The sequence below is a fragment of the Meles meles genome, chromosome 1 (assembly GCF_922984935.1).
Source record: "Meles meles chromosome 1, mMelMel3.1 paternal haplotype, whole genome shotgun sequence".
NCBI classification, from domain to species: Eukaryota; Metazoa; Chordata; class Mammalia; order Carnivora; family Mustelidae; genus Meles; species Meles meles.
In genome coordinates this window covers 64,080,218-64,103,037 of record NC_060066.1, presented here as the reverse complement: position 1 = coordinate 64,103,037, position 22,820 = coordinate 64,080,218, and the positions used below count along the sequence as shown (strand labels likewise).

The 22,820-nt window shown below is 40.6% G+C and overlaps 1 protein-coding gene across 4 annotated transcripts in view; it reads left to right on the top strand.

Annotated features, from left to right (window-relative positions):
* Positions 1 to 22,820, top strand: part of SULF1 (sulfatase 1) — a 174,755-nt gene that overhangs the window by 27,581 nt on the left and 124,354 nt on the right. For 2 of the 4 annotated variants that reach the window (XM_046025940.1, XM_046025930.1), the window contains exon 2: positions 6,462 to 6,556. The exons of the other annotated variants lie outside the window; for them this stretch is intronic. The gene's annotated coding sequence lies outside the window, so the exon portion shown is untranslated. The remainder of the gene's footprint in view (positions 1 to 6,461; positions 6,557 to 22,820) is intronic. 4 annotated transcript variants of the gene reach the window in all.

Genomic DNA, 22,820 nt, shown 5'->3' with positions numbered 1-22,820 from the left:
TCAATTTGCATGGATCAAAGAAGGCAGAGAGCAGCTATGAGTTTTGTTTTAGGAAGGTTTTACATAGAACATCTAACATTCAGTACAGAGTGGGGGGTGGGCAAGGCCAAGGGGGTTGGCAAGGCTATAAACTAGGAGAGCGGTTCAAAGACTACTGTAGTGTACAGGGAGAAATTCCTGAGCAGTGTAGGTGGACAAGTAGGACACAGATTCCAGAAATATTTAGAAGGTAGGACATTCTCCACTTGGGGGCTGAATGAGGGAATGAAAGGAAAAGGAAAGGTCTGTATTAGTTTGGGGCTCAACGGGAATACCACAAAACAGAAGGAGATACAACTTTGTAAGAAAAAATTGGGTTATGGGGGGTTGAAGTGTCAGTAAGAAGGTAGACTGCAACACTGAGCAAAAAAATCAAAAAAGTGTTTTAAAGAGTATAAAATTACCAGATTTGAGGGGAGGGGATTTTAAGCTCTCTCTATTATGCTTGATGCCCCCAAGAAATGTCAATATCTGGGCTTACTGGGCTCTGAGCTTTCATCTTGCATCCCTGCTGTTGAGCGGATTGTTTTTCCATTAACTTTTCAACAGGAAGGCCATGTCTAGGGCAGCCTTGCCAATAGCCATGCATACCCTTAAAAAGACTAATTTGTACTTCCTCTGAGCCTTCAGCAATTAAGAGAGACTAGGAAAAAAGATCTGAGGGCTAGTAGAATACTTATTGAGGAAGAACACATATTCACAAAGAATATTTAGTCATAAAGAAACAGTTCTTCCTTACCAGACTTTTCCATTCACTGCCCACGAATTAGGGGACGCACTTAAGACTGGAGAAAAGGAGGTCATTTCTAAGACTAAGGCAAATCCCATTGCTTAGCCTACAACCATCTCCTCCTTCCGTGTGATGGGCGAGTTCTTCCCCTGTGCTTGAAGCCGGCATCATTGGAAGGTTGGGGGAGGAGGGTAGCATTTGTAAATTTTTAAAAGATGACAACTCGAAGAATTTTAACAGAATGAGTAGAAAACAATCTGATTAGCAGACAGGAAGCTGTGACTTTTTAAATCTTTGAGGTCTGATTACTTGATAACCTTAGTTTTCTTACACCTTTCACCCTTTCTGCACTCAGTACTTAATCCCCCATGTCAAAGCCTCCACTGGATTTCCTGCATTTCGGAGAATCTTCCCCACCTGAACACTTTAGAGTAAATGCCATTTATTATGAAAGGGGCTCAGCCCTGGACTTCATGACTCGCCTCACAAAGTCGTATAATATTTCTTTCTGGTAGGCAAACTGTATTAACATATTTTAAAACAGATTTAAGAAGCTATTTGCACTTGTAAATAGAAAGAGGTCTCTTGCTCATCAGAAAGATAATATTTGGTTATAAGCTGAATTCCATCCGGCTTCTGATGGTTCACTTCAAAATTCCCCACACTTCAGAAATTATTTTGGGCTTTTGAAATCATGAAAAAGGTTTCTATTTTTACCAAAATGTTTCCGCCATAAAAGAAAAAAAAAAGAAGAAGAAAAAAGAAAAGTTCCAAAAGGGAACAATTACTATATCAGTTCTACAAAATAATCACCATATATATATTTTAGAAGATGGCCTGGCATCATGGGAAAGTTTATTATTTAAAGAAGGAGTGAGATCTATTTGGGGGAATTCCCATTAGTACAATAGAAAGTATGAAGAATATACTGGGCTTCCATATATGGTGTGGGCCATTCCACATGTAGGTTACTCATTTAAAGTCTTGGCTCCATAAGCGAGTGCTACACTCTTCAGAGTCTTTTTGGGTTTGTGACATGATGATTTACTCCGGGCAGGGTGAGCTACCTGAGCCACTGTGCTCTCCTGCACAGTGTTTGAAGCGTGGGACAGGGTGCAGCTGTGCGGGCCCCCAGACACCTGAGTCCAGAAGATTGCTGAATTGTGCTTCATTTCTGTGCTGTTCGGAAAGCTGGACACTCCCCAACTCTCTCTTGGGTTTGGCTTCCTGTTCACATGTTTTCTGGTCTCATGTCATTGTGCATGAAGTAATAGTCCCCCATGCGAGCACCATGCACAATGGCAAGATTTGTGTGGTTCAGTGCAAGTTTTCTAATGAGGACATTTTGGACCTTCCAACAACTCCTTAGGGAAGGCAGTTTGGAACTGTTCTTACTTTCCAAGGCAGAGAGCAAACACAGACAGAATGCACTTCTGCAACAAGACGAAGAGTCACTTTTAGGAGAAATTAAAGGACAACTGCCCAAGAAAACTACGCACTTAACCCTACACATCTCTCTCTGTGCGTATGCGTATATGGTGTAGAAGAATGCCTCCAACTCACAGTTTGAAAACATCAGTTACTATTTCAGCGTTTCATTATGAATGGTGCTAGTGTTTTCCACTGAGGACTGTTATTTTAATGACATTTCTCTGCAGCAAAATCGGAAGGGTTTATGAAGTTTGAGAGCCAGGAAATGCAGCTCAGTTTCTGAACAACTCAAAGCCATGAGAGTCAAGTTCAATCACCTACTGGCTTTATAGCATGGACTCGTAAGTGCTAAGTACAGAAGCGCTAATATGAGAGAAGCCAAACCAAACTTTTAAAGTATGGCTGTTAAGCTATCAAACTCAGCTTCCCAGTATATTTCAGCAGGTGAAATTCTGGCGCATAGCCACATTTATTTGTGGGATGTTAATGTCAAATTAATAGGCATAATTGCCAATGTTTTATAGAATTTTAGAGCAGAAAGGGATTTTGGATGTCTCCCAATCCTATCTGTGTATTTTACAAACAGAGAAACTAAGATTCATATGAGCGCTTGCTTTCTTGCTCTCTCTCTCTCTTCACCGCCCTCCCCAACACGTGTTTACGCAAGACACATCTGAGTCTTGGGCTGAGTCATTGCTTACAGAAAACACCGTAAATCTGGCTTAAGAAAAAGAAGGGGCAAGATGACCCAGAGCCAGACCAGTGTGTGGCCCAGCTTCAGCACCGTGTGGACCCACAGTTTATCCTTGGTTCAGGAACCATTCAAGGTCTTAGATTAGGTGTTTTTGACCAAAACTTAAATAAACTCCAAAACAAATCGGGATCAAGAGGTGACTCAGATCCTGACGATGAAGGGATCCCCCAGCAGTGCATCTTACTTCCCGGCAACCACAGTGTGGTTAGAGTGTGAGACGGAGATGAAGCCCCAGGTATAACCCTCACGCGTTAGCAATCCTAAAACCTGGTAGAGAGATGAGCCCTTCACCCACGTAGGCAGCAGTGACAACAGAGTGGACGGTATAACTGAAGGCTACATTGCGTGGCATGGATTTTTAAGTGATGGAGCGCTGGTGAGAGAAAGAGAATGGACATTGTCAGGAAATGTCAGGATTTCAGCCGATCCCAGAGGGGTGCTTAGAATTTGAATAGGTGGAGGGAATAAGGGCAGATTTTTCTAGATAAAGAACAGCAGAAATGAGAGTGTAAAGAAAGTCTTGGGGGGGGGAGCCCCCGGAAAACCAGGCTGGTGGGTACTCTCCTATTGCATTTCCCAACCTTACCAATGGACCCTGGAGCCCCCAGTCTCTCCTTATATTACTATCTGCTAAAATGTTACCGAAATACGTACCCTGAAAAACACATGTTAATTATTTGAATTATATTTATATAACTATACATCTGCAATAGTAACATTGTATTTATAGCTTTGAAAATCCAAGAGAAATTGCTGATTAAATATGAACAAAACCATAAACCAATAATACTCTCTTTAATGTTAATTTTCTTTGCCAGATGATGCCGTTTTGCTGAAACTAAAGAATGAATATTTTAACCGTGTTCATTCATGATATTGTAAAAAAAAAAATAGAAACATTTTAATAAAAAGTTTCTATTGCACATTTATACTATGCCTATTTATAATGAATTGTTCAAAGAGGGGCACGTGAAGGACAAGATCCAGGCAGAACCTCTGTTGGGGTTCGGGTTATGGAGCAGAGAGCCGTGCTGGCTTAGCTGTCCTATCACCTTGCTGTAATCTGGCCAATACGAGCTTACCGAGCACTGCCAGAAGACTTTGCCTCTTGTGGGCACATACTTACCCAGGGATTTGGGCTGCCTCTGTTCTCCCTCTAATAGCCTACAGCAATTAAATTGTTACATTATTCTCCCACACATTAACATTTTAATGATGACAAATCAGAGCCCTCATTTATAAAATTTATGAAAACTCTGCTCTCATTCCATGAAAATACCTTTTGATTGCAAATTACCACTACAAGGGCAGTGCTATCTTTATTATAGGCTAAGCAAAAATAAACAAATAAATAAAAACTCAAGTAATTATGATGGCCAGTGTTTATTGTGTGCTTTCAACGGGCCACAAATCCTAAATTTTTTACACGGATGTTAGTGTGTCATCTTCACATCAACCCTATGGTCTTCAGTCCCCATTTCTCAGAGAACTCTGAGCCGTAGAGAAATTCAGTAACTCGCTCAAGTTCACCAAGCCATTGAATGCTGTAGCCTGGAATTCAGGCATCAGATTCCAGGGTCTGCTACCCCCAGCAGTATATTCAGAATGATCACAAAAAGAACGTTCTTTGGCCTTAGGCTATGCCAACATGACCACAGCCAGAAACTTAGAGCTTCATGCTCCCGTGTAGACATTCACTTCAGGAGATCACAAAGTGTCCTGCGTCACGGTAAACATACACATTTCCCTGTCCTCCAGGAACATGTTTAAAAAGTAGACATCTATGTGATGCTTATAATAATTTGTAATATTATCAGAGACATGGGAACAGAGAATGGAAAGTTGTTCCGAGAGCTAAGCACCTCCCAGGATGGGAAGCACAGGGGAGCAGCCAAAAGCAACCAGGTTGGGCGTGCCGGATGACAGAGGGTGGAGGAGCTGAGCCTCTGTCAGGAATGGAAAGAGACGTGATAAGGGTGGTGTGGGAGGAAGGGTCCTGCAGCGACAGGCCAGCCCCAGGGAAGCCTGGCTCTGGCAGTCTTGATATAAGAATGAAGCTTCCGGGGCGTCTGGGTGGCTCAGTGGTTTAAGCCGCTGCCTTCGGCTCAGGTCATGATCTCAGGATCTTGGAATCGAGTCCCGCATCGGGCTCTCTGCTCGTCAGGGAGCCTGCTTCCCTCTCACTCTCTCTGCCTGCCTCTCTGCCTACTTGTGATCTCTCTCTGTCAAATAAATAAATAAAATCTTAAAAAAAAAAAAAAAAAAAAAAAAGAATGAAGCTTCCAGGGGCGCCTGGGTGGCTCAGTGGTTTAAGCCGCTGCCTTCGGCTCGGGTCATGATCTCAGGGTCCTGGGATCGAGTCCCGCGTCGGGCTCTCTCCTCGGCAGGGAGCCTGCTTCCCTCTCACTCTCTCTGCCTGCCTCTCTGCCTACTTGTATCTCTGTCAAATAAATAAATAAAATCTTAAAAAAAAAAAAAAAGAATGAAGCTTCCAGAACAGAGAAAAAGGACTTGGTGCTGTCCACGTTTAGCCTGAATCTGCAGGGCCAGTTCAGATCCAGAGGACATTCCAGGTCTGTTGTATTAAGGGAAATAATCTATACCAACTACCTCTGAGATTCCCCTCCATGCATACCAATAGACACTCGTTTTCACCAGTGAAGAGGTAGGTAAGGAAGCTCCAAATGCAATGTTCTAATATTTACATGGGCAAGAGAAGCACTTTTTAAAGGTCAAGGAAATTTGGGGTGTTAAAGTGTGTTACTGTTTTCTCATTCTTTTATACTTCTGATAGCTTATATTTCCTTGAAAGATATATATATATATATATACACACACATACATACATATATATAATATAGCTTCTATTTCCTCTTCTATACTATATACCATATGATATATACAGGTTAAAATGTGCTATTTGTGGCAGCAAGATTGCATCATCAGATGCTGCGTTAATCTGGGTGTTTCCTCTTATTCGAAGTATCTAAGTTGATTTTAGTTATTTATATTTTCAACTGCCATAAATGCAGAATAGAAACAAACTCAACCACTTGTAAAAGCTTACTTTGCTCCTCATCAAATAATAGCTTGCAGCAGCTTTAGGAGCTTTTATGAATCAGCATGTTCTCCTTCCAAACTGGTCTCATAACCTGAAATTCGATGTCACTCCACTTTTAAACTTGGAACGCTTAGTAAACTTTTAAAAAGAAATTCTTTATTAGTTTTAGGAAATCCAGTCAAAGAATAATATGAAATGAATCTAAGGGAAAGTCTTTCCCTTGATGAAGAGAGAGACGAATGGAGCCTCCACAAGAGCCCTGAATTACCCACCGTATTTCAAAGTCTCTCGCAAGTGATTGTAAGAAAAGCAGTGTGGATATAATTTGGAGACTATTATTCCTAATGATGTTCCCCTTTGAAGTTTGTGAAAGGGCGCCATCTGAGAGATGAGAGAAGCCACTGGTAAAATGCAACTGAGGGCACATTTGCTCTCCTCCATTGTAGGTGCTGACGGCCACCCACCACCCTCTGAAGAAGGTGATATTGGCGGATGACATGCAGGTTCTCCAAGACAGAATAATTGCAGAAAATCTTCAAAGGTACTCATATCAAACATTTACCTCTTGCTTAATTAAACCAAGGTGCTAATTAAATGACATGAGCACCCCATGTCATTTGAAGAGAGACTGTTCCATGGATGGGGAATTAAAAAACTGAGAACGGCACCTTCCTGTAGCCTTTTCATCCTTCCTGGCTGAGAGAGCTAAAAGGGGCCTTAACTGTGGTAAAGCTGTTGCATGAAATTAGTCTTCAGGAATGGCAAAAGGAACACCTGAGTCATGAGTATTTAAAGAATCAGGGGTGCCCAGCTGGCTCTGTGGGTGGAGCCTGTGACTCTTGATCGTGGGGTTGTGGGTTTGAGCCCCACATTGGGTGTAAAGATTACAGGAAGGAAGGAAGGAAGGAAAACAAAGAATCAGGACTTTATTAACATGTTATGAGCTGTTCAGGAAGCTCAGGGGAATTAGAGCCACAGTGAATGGCGGGCCAACTCCACCCAGCCCATCCACAGTCTCGGGCGAAAACTACAGATGTTACCAGTCCTGTTCATAGCTTTGCCTTCACAGTTTCTTGCCTTGGCTAAGTAAATATTAGTGCCAGGGTGTTGTGGCACCAGAAAGAGTTACAGAGACCCACCTAAGCAATATGACCTTAGCTGCAAAAACATTCTTAGGGGTGTTGATCCTCCCCTAAGTTTAGTTGTAAACTTAGGGGAGTTTACTGCCCCATGTGTCTCTTCCCAAAGGTCAACACTGAAATTTGTTCCCTTCTACCCCAACCAAATGAATGCAGTGGAAACTGTTGAATTCCTGTTGGTTTCAAATTGCAACTCTTCAAAATCATTACCCTTCACTTTCTTTTCATTCTAAGCCTTGTGTTGGCCCAGGTTGTCTTGGAAAATGTCCTCTAATCACCAAAAAGTTTATGAACCTCACACAAACAAAAAAAAATATGAAGTCTTCAACAGGTCTGGCCTGAATTTCAGGTTTGTCTTTTGAGGATTGATTTATTCGGCTTCTCTTTCTAATACTTAATGGACTTGAGCATTTTGTGTCCACACCACAAATGGCAAGTTTAGCAGGGAAATATTTGGAAGTGTACAGAAGTCTGGGATTAGTTCCTTGACAGAAAACCGTGAGTGTTGCCAATTTTTTTTCTGTAATTCTCAGTGCTTTGTGTGCAGATGATCTGGGGTCTCACCAGAAATGTATTAGAAGCTGGTTATCCGCAAGGTAAATAAAAAATAAGAGAAAACAAGTGAAAGTTTAGGTCTCCTTCCTTCAGAACTCCAAACAGGAGAGGAAATACTCTAAAACAGAAACTAAGAAAGGTATCTGTTTAGAAACGAGCTCGGTAAACAGTAGAATTGTGACTTCTTAAGAATTCTTCATCTTCTTGAGTCAGTTCTCAATTTAATGGGTAATTTTACTTTAAGCATTATATCCTTTTCATTTTTCAGCATATTCTTATTATGTGAAGACAGAAATGTGTTTGATATTTGGTTCAAGTTAAAATCACCTGCTCACATGTAACACACAAAACACTTACTTCTTAAAAATCTGTAGGCCCCCTCCGAGAGATGTCTCCAGTCTGTTTTTTCTGTCTTTGGACTGGAAAATTCAGATTCAAAGTCCCACCAAGTGCCAGCTTCAAACCCTCCACCCTTCCTCATCCATCATTTGAGCTGGATTAGATAGGCAGCTGAGTCACTTTTCACCACCACATCTGTGTTCACAGATCCACAGTCCTCCCATCTGGTAAATTTTGTAGAGAGAAATGAATCCTTTCTCTGTGTGCTCAGACAGTCAGGTTTTTAAAATAAGGACTATTTTAATGAGCCTTAGAGCTTCAAAATGCTGCCTTCTGCAATTTTGATTGCCTCTCTGCTCCTGTCATCTGAATATAAAGCTCATTCATTTAATATTTTTCCAGCTTTAAGAACTGCTTACCTGCCCTTCACTGAACTTGGCATCACCTCCAAAATACATAACATGAGAAACAGAACCAGGGGATGTTATAAGCAAAACTCAGAAGCTGCCTAAGCATCTCCTGACTGTCTGATCGCCAGAAGATTCTCTCTTGGTCCAAGGAAAGATAGATGGTATTCACATACAATAAGACAACAAAAGGACAATTAAATTTCACGCTTGGGGGAGATTGTGAGGGTTCTTGTCAAAAATGTTCACACCTGGGGAACAGACTTATTTTTTGTGGAGCCTGGTTTTCAGCTTGAAATACACCTGCCAAAATCTGAATGGCTACTATTGTACATTCTGGACTCAAAAACTGCACTGTCAGACAAGGTTTGGGGCACACAGATGGGATAAGTTAGAACAGCGGCTATGTTGTTTGTAAGGAAATTAAGACCTTTCCTAGCCCTCTTGATGCCTACATAGGATGGAAAATTTTATCATAAGCATGTCTTGGCTGTGCCTCCCTGGCACTTGATTATTTTTTTATGTTACCTTAATAATTTACGTGATACTCAATACCTTAATTTAAATTTAAGAGGTTTTTTTTTTTATTATTGTCCATGGACTGTAATAGTAAACTACATATTTTCAAGGGACCACCTCCAGACCTAGACACTAAAAACTGCTCAAATGATCTTTGTCTGGGTATCCACCAAGCATTTAAACTTGCTGTGGAATATAAAGAGGTGAATCTGGGGGTGCTGAGAATCCGACTCTTTCCCCTTGTGATCATTCTTGCCCTTAACATTTCTCATTGCACATCCTAGTGTCAGTTAAAATAATGCATGTGCTGTAAAACAATATAATAGCAATCCAATATGAATTTTTTTTGTGTGGCAAAGCACATACACACTTAACTCCAGGCCCTTAAGTTTTTTGTATATGAATATATGCCCTGAGGAATCATAGAAAATTGCCACTATTTGAATATTTTTGACCTACAAAAGTAGCAGTTTCATAAGGTACCACTTAATAGCTTCTGTAATTGGAAACTCAGAAAATATGCAATTTTATTCTGATTCTTTTCACTGTTGTGTCGAAACAATCTCCATTTCCTGCAGTGTCTTCATAGTTCATTAGTTTGAATTGGGGCATCATTCTCTATTACATGGATGTGGGGCTAACGTCTTCTCCTGCGTCGTCCTTTCATCCCTCCGAAACTAAATACTTTCCCATGTGAGTCATCATGCAAATCTATGTGATAAAGCGAGAGCTAGTGTGCGCGTGCGTACCAATGTGCACACAGGCACACGCGTCGTTAAATGGAGCTGTTTAGACAGTAGCTCCTCGATGCCAACAAATTTGTGCTGAAAGAAAACACCCAACTTCAAGAGGGTGAGAAACACTGCACCCATCAGCCTGTGCCACCTTTCACTAGCTTTTCTCTATTTCCATCTGACTCAGTGAGACCTGTCCCAGCAGATGGTCCTCTCAGTACGCTTTGGCTGCCAAGAGAATAGAGCTTTGTCTGATATGGCCAGGAAACAAACTCCGGGGATATTAACCAACCAGAGGAAAACCCTTTGCTCTTGCCATAATGATACATTCAGGCAGGAAGTTAAGAGGAAAATAGCTTCTCCCCTGGGGATGAGGAGTGCAGAGGGGGAGGGAGGGGAGCAGTTTAATTATGATGAGGGTGGAGGCGGGGAGATGGGGACTGTCACAAGTGGAGATCAAAAAAAAAAAAAATGGGATGATGTCATTCTTCACTGGGACAGTCACTGAAATGAAATCAGGTCACACACAATGGTCTTGTTCTGTGCCTGCAACCATAAGTGTTACAAGAGATTACTTTGTGGCGATGCTTGTTAGGAAGTGTGTAAGGGCGGTGCTCACATTAAGACATCTTCAGGATGGATAAGAAAGGTAGAACCATTCCATCCAGTGCCGAAATGACCCGCATGGGTTACACAACATTTGTTTTAAGATCACTTAGCCACAGTTTAGGAGAGAAAAAGTCTGGATTCTTCTAACAGTGAATTTTAAGAAGCAGAATGCAACTCTACAGCTTGGTTTCAGACCAGATGTTTTAAATTGATGCCCTTTCTCATAGGATAATTTTGAATGGCATTTTAAAGTTAAGGCGGAATATATTTCTCAGTATAAAATTGCATTTTCTGAAAAGAAATACTGCCTTGTTCTATGGTAGGGCATTTTTAGGCCTGATTAACTCTGCTTACATAGGAAGTATTTCATTTGTGTCGATGTTGAATCCCTAGAGCCACTGGTGGCAGATATATTCAAATTTTGGTTCCTTCTCTCAGTGATATCCTAATTTAACCTCATTCATCTGCTTCAAGTTCACAAGAGGGCATCACAATTACCAGTGAAGGTTAGATTTTTTAAGAAGTCATCCCTGGAATAATTAGGTGATAGGGTCAAATCTTGATATTAAGATTCTGTTGTAATTGTATTATAGGGCGTAAAACAAATAAGTCATTGACCAAGGCTTTTTTTTTTTAGGACATCTTTGATGTGCAGGTATTTACAATAATAGAACTAGAACACTGTAGGCTTTTTACATTCGTATCTGCAGGGTACAGAATTTACAAAATTTAGTGTTCAATGTTGGTAAACCACTGGTCTTGAGGTGCATGTGTATTTTCAGGGACAAAGTCCTTCTCTCTTTTCTAGACTTTACAAAAGTTTACAAGCAAAATTAGATTGCAGTAAGAATTCGTATTTGCTTTTTGATTTTACTTTCAAATTACTAGGGAATCTTGCGTGGTCATCACGGGTATAGGGGATGTAGGTGTATATATATATATATGACAAACATCCTTGAAAGTTGCTGCGGACTGTGGCTATTACAGGGCAAAGAGGCACGTTTTGAAGGAATCCTTTTGGGGGCAGATTCTAACACAAATTTCAGTGGTTTCTGCTGCCTTTATTTTTAAATGAACGGTGATGAGGCTACAGGAGCTTTGAGAGAGGATAATTATTTAAAAATAAAAAGTAACCAAAATATTTCCAAACAAGTGATCAGCATCATGAGAAACCCTCAAGTTCTCAAAACGGTGTTTAATTTTCTTTTCCATTTATTTTCTAGTGGACTTTAAAGAGATCTAAGTCCATTAACCAGAGCCATTTGATAATAGCATGTAAAAGGCAGGTGTTACTTTAAGCAAATCCGTTCCTAACAAAGCAGGTAAATCAAGCATAGCTTCTTACAATGGGATTCACCATAAAATTAATTTAAAAATTACTTACTTTTATAGTTTTACCAAAAAAAGGATACATTCTCTGCATTGAAATGTATTTATTCTTACACAGAGTAAGAATGCCCCAGCAGATTAAATCTATTCTCTAATATTCATAGGAGCCAGGACACCTGGATGGCTCAGTTGGTTAAGCATCTGCCTTCAGCTCAGATCATGATCCCAGGGTCCTGGAATCGAGTCCTACATCAGGTTCCTTGTTCAGCAGGGAGCCTGCTTCTCCTTCTGCCTGCTCCTCCCTCTGCTTGTGCTCTCTCTCTCTCTCTCTCTCTCTATCTCTGACAAATAAATAACTAAAATCTTTAAAACAAATATTCATGGGAGGGCTAGCCAGATTAGCCAGACATGATGTTTCTCAGTAATGCACAGTGGCCACAGGGGAGGGACTAGCAACCATTCAGAGCTATCAGTTTCCCGTGCTATAAGGGATATCGATATATTGAGTATCTCTGATGATGACAAGTTTGCCAGAATATTGCTAATCACAAAATTCTGCTGTTCAAAGAACATTGTGCTAAGAGTTGGTGCCAATTTTAGGCATTTTGTTGACTGTGTAACTTTCTACAAAATGAGAATATACTTGTCCCACTTCTGTCACTAGGCTGTTGTAAACGTTAAGATAAAGACTGGGAAAGTCCACCTGGGGGGAGCAGCAGACTTATGCAGCCCTTCAAGCCCAATCCCGTGCTCCTGCTGTAATATTAAAAGGCTAAGGTATGGCACGGCAATCATCAGTTCCTATTATACTGTTCTATTCCCAGCACCTTTCTTCTCTCTCATTATTCTTTTAGTTTTATGTCTCTGCCAGTAAACTAATCCCAATGTGTATTTTTGATGGTTGGCAATAATTCAAAAATGCTCTGCAAAGAAGGAAGGCTGTAGAATCACTTGGATTCTAACTATGCATTGAGTGCATTTTTCAGAAAAGCTTCCGAATGAAATATCTTTACTGGTGGAGGCATTAAAAATAGGAGTGGAAAAAAGCAGCTTGTATTCCATACACTTGTAGTTGTTGGAATTCAACTAAGGATTGACTCCCGATAATCTTTATGATGGGGGGTGGGGAATGATGTGTAAGATTAACTTCCCGGGGATGGGTGCTAGTGCTTTTCATATCTTGCTGATTGGCTCCCGTCGAGCGCTAAAGTGGATCGAGAAATTGCCATCCTCTGCATCCCCTCAGAGAGAGGCCAGAGACAAAAAGTGACATCCCTCTGCTCTCTGTCACAAGACTGCCTTTCTCTTAGGGAAACACTTCATTTTCTGGTTGCTTTTTCCACCACGAGTTTCTTTTATTTTTATTATTTTTTTAAGATTTTATTTATTTATTTGACACAGAGAGAGAGAGCACAAGCAGGGGGACTGACAGGCAGAGGGAGAGGGAGGAGCAGCGAGCAGGGAGCCTGACATGGGACTCGACCCCAGGACCATGATCATGACATAAGCCGAAGACAGACGTTTTGCTGACTGAGCCACACAGGCGCTCCAGGAATTTCTCTTAAATGGCTGATACAATATCAGCTTAGTATTCTGCACGTACTGCAATGTGCCTTCTGAGTGCAGGGACAGGAATGTAATTTACGTTTCACATTTGGAAGTCCATCTTAGTGTGAAGAATTTTCTCTCTGGTTGTAGAAAGAATAAGACGGAGTTTGTATGGCAGGACTTGGGTATATGTGTACGAGGCATTGTTCCAGTGACAACCAACTACTAAACACAACAGATGATGATTCTATCAAAACGTTGGGGTTTTTTTTCCCTCTCGGAGTCATGTAGGCAGTAAGAACATGCATGTACCCGGTAATAACTAGGCTGAGATATTGGCCTTCATGGATGTCTGAAAACATACACAGTCGTGTGTTGAAGGAATGTAAAAAGAGCCTTTCCTACCTTAGAGAGCCTTGGGGAATTCAAGAGTTATCACCAGCCAAGGTGATCCTTTCCCTCTCGGTTTCTAACTTATAGTGATACATGGAAGAAGTATAGCATACTGGTTAGGAGCACAGATTTGGGAGACAGACTGCCTGGGTTTGAATGGTTTGTCATATCTTGGTTAACCATGTAACTTCATTTCTTTGTGTCTTAATGTCCTCATCTGAAATAGGAGGGTCAGTAATAATACTTTGTCTTGCTGTTCGGAGGATTCGATGTTGCCTTATGTATAAAGGGCTCAGGACAATGCCGAGCACTTAATATAGTGCTTTATGCATGTTAAGAATTATTATTATTTGTGGCAATGTTAAAAATCTAGAAAAGGACCGGGTAGACAGTAAGTTCCCATGACATTCGTTTGCCCATAATTCCACACACTTACATACACACACACACACACACACACACACACACACACACACACACATGCTTACACTACAGAGAGAGCAGTTACCAGCCCCAGCACTGGCCCTGTGGGAACTGGTGTCAGACAGGAGTAGGGTGAGGGCCTCACAAATAATAGCAATCATAACACCTTCTGTGTACACACTTGTGATGTACATCTGTGCACTTACTTCCAACAGTTGTAGAAACCCAAATAACGTGATACACGGAGACGTACTTTGGAAGTATATTATCAGTATAGTGATAAAATCAGCTTTTAACTTTCCAATTTCTCTTTAGATCTGCTGAGACCTGGGTTTAGTTTTTTCCCTCATCCAGCTGTGATTTAGCAAATCCTAACCGGTAAAAACTGATAGTCACTAAAAGACAAAGACTCTCCCTGTAGAGACCCGGATGACTCAGCAGGCCCAGATTCTGACCCCAAATTATTTATTCGGTAGTCTATATTCTGAGACCCACAGAAGTGTAAAATGGGTTTGTCTTAGGGAAACTTTTTTTAATCCTTTGTTGATAAATAACATACACTTGATGGAGTTTTGGGGGGGTTTTGTTGTTGTTGCTTGCTTTTTGTTTTTTGGGATTTTTTTTACAACTCTCAGTTTAAATGTTTTAAACTGAGATATTTAAATATTTAATGTTTAAATGTTTTAAATGTTTAAAGATGTTTAAATGTTTTAAAGAGTTTTACAACTCTTCAGTTTAAATGAAATCATTTCAGAGCTCCAGGCTGACAGCTGTGAGGCACCTGTTCTTCTAATTGTACCATTATTAGGATGCCCTTGTTGAAAGGAGAGGAAAAAATATCTATGTCCTCAGAGAATGATAAAAGAGGTCTCTTGAAGAAAGCACTCCTAAGTATTTTGGCAATTTTTCACCCAGTGGAGCGCACTAATTCTGCCTATATTTAATACTTCTGAAAATGACATTTCACATATAAAACTCAAAACTCTACATATCCAGTGTTGCCGCAGGATCTTAAAATAGAAACTTGGGGTTTGATTTTCCACTTCTCTTTCTTTATGGTTAGGTATGTAGTTGTGCCCAGAGCTGACACGTCCCTTCCGCACCAGAGAAACTATAGAAAAAGTGAGTGTTGTTTGCTCCGTCATCCCCCTCAGCAACCCCCATCATGGTACGGTATTTACTGAACAACAGAGCCATGGCCATCCCACCCTGTGAAGAATCAAGTGCAAACCTTTCAGACCATCCAAGGACTGCCAGTATGATAGATGATACAGTGAAAAGAGAGTAAAGATTTTCCACCATTTACTTGTTGTGGAATCAGGCAAGGTGCATGGCCTTTTGGTAAAATATTGGTAAGAGCGTTTACCTCATAATATTGCTGTGAGGGGTTCAGAGAGAAGGTGTGTGCAAAGCAGAGGCCAGCCGATAGCATGCATCCAGGAACATTCATCTCTCTCCTCTACTTGTCTTAGCACAGAACTTTCCTCCTCCTCTTCCTTCCGTCTCATGCTGTGGCCCTACCTAACTCCCTAGCCTGTCCCTGCGAAGATCCCCATGTCCCCGACACTCCAAGCCAGACAGCTAGTACTCCCTTACACACCCTTCCTGGGTAGAGCTCTGGAAAGTCCTCGAGCCAGAGTATTCCTTTACCACTTTTTAGCAAAAGCTAAATGCCATAATCCATTACAATAGTCCTTGATTTCCTCACAGCCGGAATTTGATTTATTTCTTCTTTTGCAACCCCCGTGGTCTTTATACTTTAATTATGGTTCACATTTATTTAAGTCTCCTTTGTACCACACCGTCATTTACATTCCTGTGCCTCACATTAGGCCGTGTGCGTTTTGAGACAGAGTATCGTCCTTTCATTTCTTACTACATTTGGCACAGTACTTTGCGAGTAGTTAAGTGCACAAAAATGCTTGTTTTTAATTTACAAAACAAAGTTGCAACTTCTGGTTTTAAAATATTGAACTTTGAAAAATAGATAAGATAAAATAAAATAAAAATAAAAATATTGAACTTTGTGAACTGCCAGAAAGAGACATCCATGCTTCAGAGGGTCCCTAGTGGCGAATTTTATTTTATTTTATTTTCTCGTATTTTATTTTATCTTATTTTATTTTATTTTTAAGATCTCCTTTGTTTATTTGAGAGAGAGAGAGAAAGAGAGCAGGAGCAGGGGGAGGGGCAGGGGAAGAAGCAGGCTCCCGGCTGAGCAGGAAGCTCCTAAGCAGGGCTCAATGTGAAGCAGGGCTCCATCTCAGGACCCAACTCAGGGCTCCATCCTGGGACTCCGGGATCATGACCTGACCGACTGAGCCACCCAGGCACTCCCCAGTGACAAATTTTAAAACTCACGTAATCTTTCTTCTCTCTGCCTAAGTATTTGAATGTTTAAAAGCGCTATTGTGCAAAAAGACCCAGAATTAAATACCAAGGAGGAGCCCATGGCCTGGCATCTGGCTTGTAGAGTTGGCTGAGAGATACCCAGTGCCTATAGAGCTGTTATAAAAGACAAGGATCCTATGGAATAAGGAATGAATGATTCCCAAAGCTCTTTGCTAGATATCAATGTCTCTTAAAAGTAGCTTGTTACAAGAGATCGCTCTGAAAGACCATCATGCTTTGGACACGGGAGCTGTAGAGACAACAGCAAGCTTCGTGATGTGACCATTCAGGACCAAGAAATAGCAGGACGGAGGCAGCAGGAAAGCCCCCTTGGTGCTGGGGGCCTGAAATGAGGTGATTCGGTATGAACAAAGCCCTTGTGAGACCCATGAGACAAAAAGCAGAGCTACCATACCTCAGGGCGTTCTGTCATCCCCAGTGGCTGGACCAGAGGACAGCCTACCCATGTGCTTGGTGTGGGTAGGGCTTCCTGGCTGACTTTCAGTATGTTAGCCAGAGGCACAAAAAGAGACGGAAACAGATGCTAACAGACAGTAACATCTGTCAGACACTAACAGATGCTAACATCTGAAAGATGAGTGGGAACACACACCCTTAGTAAGTTTTCTAGGAAGGGGATCAAGACTATATTTTTGTTGTTGTCTATAAAGATAGTAAGAGGGTGGTGGTATAAGGGAAAGTTTCAGGAAAGCTGAGCTTTGTCCCAGCTGTATATTTAAGTGGCTGTGTGACCTTGGGCAAGTTACTTAACTCTTCTGGCCTTCCACTTTTTTATCTGTAATATAAGTGTTCATTCACTTCCAGCTTGAAGATTCCACAACCAGATTCTACCAGTTATGCCTACTCTGTCCTCCCAAGAATTGCATCACTCCTCAGATGAGGATTATACTTCTCACCTGAGTTTGGTCAGAAAAAAGATGCAATGAGAATAAAGAATGAAAACATAAGTGATTTTCATTTTATTTTCCCTTACTCAAACTGACTCAAGATTTTCTCAACAACTGAGATGAAATGTTTTTGTTGAAATAGATATTTGTAAATATGGGCAGATTCCTAGTTACAAGTGGATAATGTTAAAAATGATCATTTATAAACTAGTTTACCAGTGGTTCAGTCTATATTATCTAATAATATTATTATTGATGTTATTATATTTTTACAGGTCCATTAGAGTCAGATACACTTAGTGGGCCTTCTTAGAAATCTAAGCTTGACGTTTAAAGTTTTGGTGGGAGGGGTACCTGGGTAGCTCAGTAGGTAAAGCATCTGCCTTTGGCTCAGGTCATGATCCCAGGGTCCTGGGATGGAGCACCACGTTGGGCTCTCTGCTCAGTGGGGAGCCTGCTTCTTCCTCTACCTGCTGCTCCCCCTACTTGTGCTCTCTCTCCCTCTCTCTGTCAAATAAATAAAACCTTTAAAAAATACATAACGTTTTGGTGGGAAACAAGGCACTTCATGTGACAGTCTGTATAGCCAAAAACCAATCTTCACGTCTATGCTTCTCATCCCCTGGCCCACTTCCCCAGCCCTTGTAAGAAAACTTGGGGTTCCTCCTTCATCCTAAGCCAATGCTGATGATTTATTCAGGTCTGAAATTCTAATAAGAAATAAATTGGGAAACCAGGAAGTAGAGGTTTTAGGAGAGATGAAAAGAATTTCGGTTGGGAAAGGAAGTGGGGTTTTACCCTGAGGCACTAAAAAGGCAGGGGAGAGATAGGGCAAAATGAACATAAGTTTCATTGGACCCGAGGGCTTTAAATAGTAATTATGGGGTAAGCTGATTGTAAAACATGAATGAAAAGTAAGAGAAAACATGTCTCATGTATAAGAAACCAGTGGACAATAAGGAAGGAATAAGAAAGAGTTTCTGTTTCCTTGTTCTGAATTTTCATCATCTGCTTCTGCCTCCTTCTACTCCTCCTCACCACAGATCCCGGTCATCTTGCGATTTTTTCTTTTCTTTCTATGACCAGTGTTTCTCCCTGTTAGGAGTCACATTTTCTGGCTTTTTCACACATCCAGTAATAATTGACTGGCAGTTGGTTATTGTGAATATTATGTGCCTCCATGGTAAAACCCCACCTCCTTTCCCAAGCAAAATTCTTGACACTCCCTCGGTAAGACAGGAAGCTGGGAGTGGGAGGGTGTTGACGATGGCTCCAAGTGGATGTGCAGAAAGAAGGAGAAATTAATGCACACACTGATCAAGGAAAATGACATATTTTATTTCAATTTGTCATAGGCTTACATTTGTGTGTGTTCTGGTAGAGCAGTCATCGCATTGTACTCATTGTGCTCGCAGTTAGTTGAGCTTTTTGGAATCTGAGGGCTTACATTTTTTAAGCACTTTTGGAATTTTTTTTCAGTCATTATTTCTTCACATATTTTCCCATTACCACTCTCCCTCCTAGGACTCCAATTACATGCATGTTAGACTACTTGATATTAAAATTGTTCCACAGGCCCCGGGGAGTACATTCACTTTTGAAAGGCCTTTCCTTTCAGATATTGTACTTTTCAGCTCTAGAAATTCCAGTGGGTTCTTTTTAATAGTTTCCATGTAGCTCGTCATTATGTTCACGTTTTCCTTCAAATCCTTGAGCATACTTGGAATAGCTGTTTAAATTCCTCATCTGCTCATTCAGTCATCTCTGTCATTTCTGAGTCTCTGTCTCTCTTTTTCATTAAAGTATAATTAACATAACATTATATTAGTTTTGGAGTATAATGTAATGATTGTATATATTTTAAAATGATCACCATAGTAAGTCTAGTTAACATCCATCACCAGTCTTTTTTTTCTTGTGATTTCTTTTTTCTTTCTTTCTATAACCAGTGTTTCTCCCCATTAGGAGTCATGTTTTCTGGTTTTTCACATATCCAGTAATAATTGACTGGCTGCTGGATATTGTGAATATTACGTTGTTTAATGGCCGATTTAGGTGTCTTCTTTTAAAGACCCCTGGATTTTGTTCAGGCAAGACAGTTAACTTATTTGAGGATCAGCTAGGAATCCTTTAAAGTTTTTAAGTTGCTTTAGGTCAGATCTAGGGTGATCTACACTCTAGGGCTAGTGAGCCCTACTCTCAGGTCTTGAGCTTTCTCAGGTCTCTACTGGGTGCCCCATGTGTGTTCAGTGAGTTCTTCCCACCATGGCTGGTCTGAATTTATGTATTCCATCCATATGTAGTATAAGTTGTTATCTTACAGCTCCCCAGTAATTATTTTACCTGGTGGTTATCCTTCACCCAACTTTGTGGATTCTCGCCCCACACATCCATAGCTTAGTACTCAGTCAACTCAGTCAAGAGAACCCATACAGATTTCTGAGCTGTTTCTCTTTGCTCCTCCCTCCTCTCATATTCTATCCCACAAATTCCACTTCCCTCCCCAAATTACACTCTCTCGTCAGCTCTGCTTGGGTATCCCTCTTGGTGCCACTTCCGGAAAGTGTCTAGTGTGACATACCTCCCTTACGTTCCCTCTCTCAGGGATCACAGCGTATTGTCCAGCGTCTGAGAGAGTTGCTCCATATACACTGTCCAGTTTTCCGACTATTTATAGCAAGAGGACTAGTCTAATACCAGTTACTCCATCTTGATTAGAAATAGGAGACCCTCCACATTTGTAGTCAAATCTTGTTTCTTTTTCTTTTCTCCCCTCTAATCACTAAGACCTTTCAAGGCAGTGACAAGATCTCATTCATCTCTGTATTCCTAATGCCTAGCATAGAGTTTAGCACATAGCAGGCATAATAAATATTGTTGAATGAAAGAATGAATGACGATTGTTACACTGATCCACAATATTTAACGTATCTATATTCAGTTGAGACTTTGATGTAAATATCTAAGCACTTTTTAAATATGTGCTTTTTTAAGCAACAGAGAAAAATCTATTAAACAGCTGAATTCACATTAGCTAGAGATCAATGCTAGGGTAGACAAATTCTATGTTAAGCTTACTTGACATTCCTAATAGCTGTAACATGCCAGTGCCCAGAAACAGAGATCACATGTTTTCAAGTACCTACAGAACAGTAAGGACAAATTATAGTAGAATCAAAAGTAACGGTGGCTGTTTTTAACATTCAGTCCATGAAGTTGGCAAATGCAATATTTGCCTTTGGGGATTTCTACCTATAAGCATATGCCAGGATTATAGGTGTCCAGACTGTAGTTTCATTAACCTTCATCTTTTGAAGGGACTGTGATGGCTTTTTATTTAAATAACAAAATGCATTGAGTTGGTCTTTCAAAAGTCTATCTAGCTTTCTTTCTATGATCAAAAAGTTGACTTATAAACTGAGAACGACAGTCAAACTTTTGTAAACTACACAAATTGAGTGGGAAGGGAGGCCTGCATTTTCACATTAAAGGCTTCTCTCTGCAGCCTTAATACAGTATCTGTACACGTTTCACAGAAGAAACATCTATATTTGGAAGACTATAAGATCTGTGGAAATATATTCAAAATCTCTGATGTCTCTGGATATGGGTACATGTCCTATAGTTAGAATATCTCTACCTAATTGTTTAAAGGGTTCCTAAAATTCAGATGTTTTCTTGTCCTACACACACACACACCGACACAGAGACACTCAAACCACACGCCTGATAAATTATTCCTTCTCCATAGGTCAAATCGGGGTTCATGCAATACTGTCATTATTAAAAGCACGGTCTTTTAATACTCACTCTCATTTGATCCACAGGGTTCTTAAAGTTTACTTTTGTTTCTTTGAATCTATTTCTGGTTTCCTTCAATGGGAGGCAGCAGTTCTTTAAGTTAAGGGGCTGAGCTGTGAATGAGATGTCAGCTCCGTTGGCTCATTCTCCCAGGTACCTTTGGCAAATCACCTCTTCATCTCTGCTCTTTGATGACACACCCTACCAGATGGAAAGAATAATTTCATCTCCACATGAGTGTGAAGGACCCCTGAAATTCTAATATAGGTTAACAAAACAAAAATGTTGGTTAATTTCAAAATTATGATTGTACTTGTTTAAAGCCTGAGTGAGATGACCTTTGAGAGCAATAATTTGAGTTTGTGGTCCCATAACTATTCAAAACTACAGGTTTTATTTCACTTTGTTTTTCTCCAATGCTTACTCCCTCTGTTTCTATTTCCCAGTTAGGAATTTAAAGTAAACCTCGGCCAAAGCCTCGGGTTCCACCTGGTTTGGGGTTGAAACCACATGAAGCCACTGAATTTTGCATAGTTTCCATTTGAAAAGATATATCAGCTTGGGTTCCCTTTCAGTGTGAGCCAGGTTTACATAAAATTTGGCCAAGCTTTAGATGAACCTGCCCTGAATTGTTTTTTATATCAGACCCTAAAATGAGGCCACTTACCGAGTTCCGTCTTTTTAAAAAGCTTATATGTAATGTCCCCAGAGGGTGCGGAATAGTTAAGTAGTGGCTGAGGTGCAGCAGCACCTTGTTTTAGTAGAATGTGGGGGAGAATTTCTCAGCGACTTGGAACTCCTCCTAATTGAGAAACCAAACAGACCCAGTAATAGAGGCTCTAGTGTCAGGAATAACATTTTGGGAAAATTTCTTTTGAAGTCTAACAAAAAGGTTTCCAAGTACATAGCTCAGAGACACCAGGTTAATTCACCTTTTCTTTGTTCCACCCTTTATCTTCTGCTTTCATTAATTCAACAAATCCTCATTGAGCACCTGTCACATGATGACCAAGCCCTGTTCTCGGTATCCAAGATGTATTTGTGCACAAAATATTTACACATCCTGACTTTTGTGGTTCTTACATTCTAGTAGCAGAAGACAGAAAATAAAAGCAAATATACCATATGAGTCAAATATATATAGTACATTTGAAAGTGATATGTACTATGAATAAGAGAAAGTAAAGCAGAATTAGAAAATGGGGTGGGTTGCCGAGTTGAAGAGGTTTCACAAGGAAATCACGGAGATGGTAAGATTTGAACAAAGACTTGAAAGCAGTGAGTAAAGAGCGACCAGGTATCTTGAGGAAGAGCGTTCCAGAAAGAACTGTTAGAGCAGAAGCCCCAAGATACCTACATATTAGAGGAACCACAGTGACACCATTTTGACAAATATGAAGTGAGCGAACACAACAGTGTTGGAAAATTAAGTCAAAAGTAACCGTAGGCGAGCACATGACCTGTAGGCCATAAGAAGGACTTTGTCTGTTTCTCCAGATGAAAAGGAAACCATCACAGGGTTTCGTACAAAGGAGGAAATTCTGATTTATATTGTCAAAGACTCTCTCTATGGTATCATGGAGAGCAGACTGTAGGTAGGCAAAGGTAAGAAAAGAAGCATTATTACAAGGCTACTGAAAGACATACACGTGGCAAAAGTAGTGGAAGTAGCAAAAAGTGGTCAGATGCTAGCTAATTTGGAAGATAGAG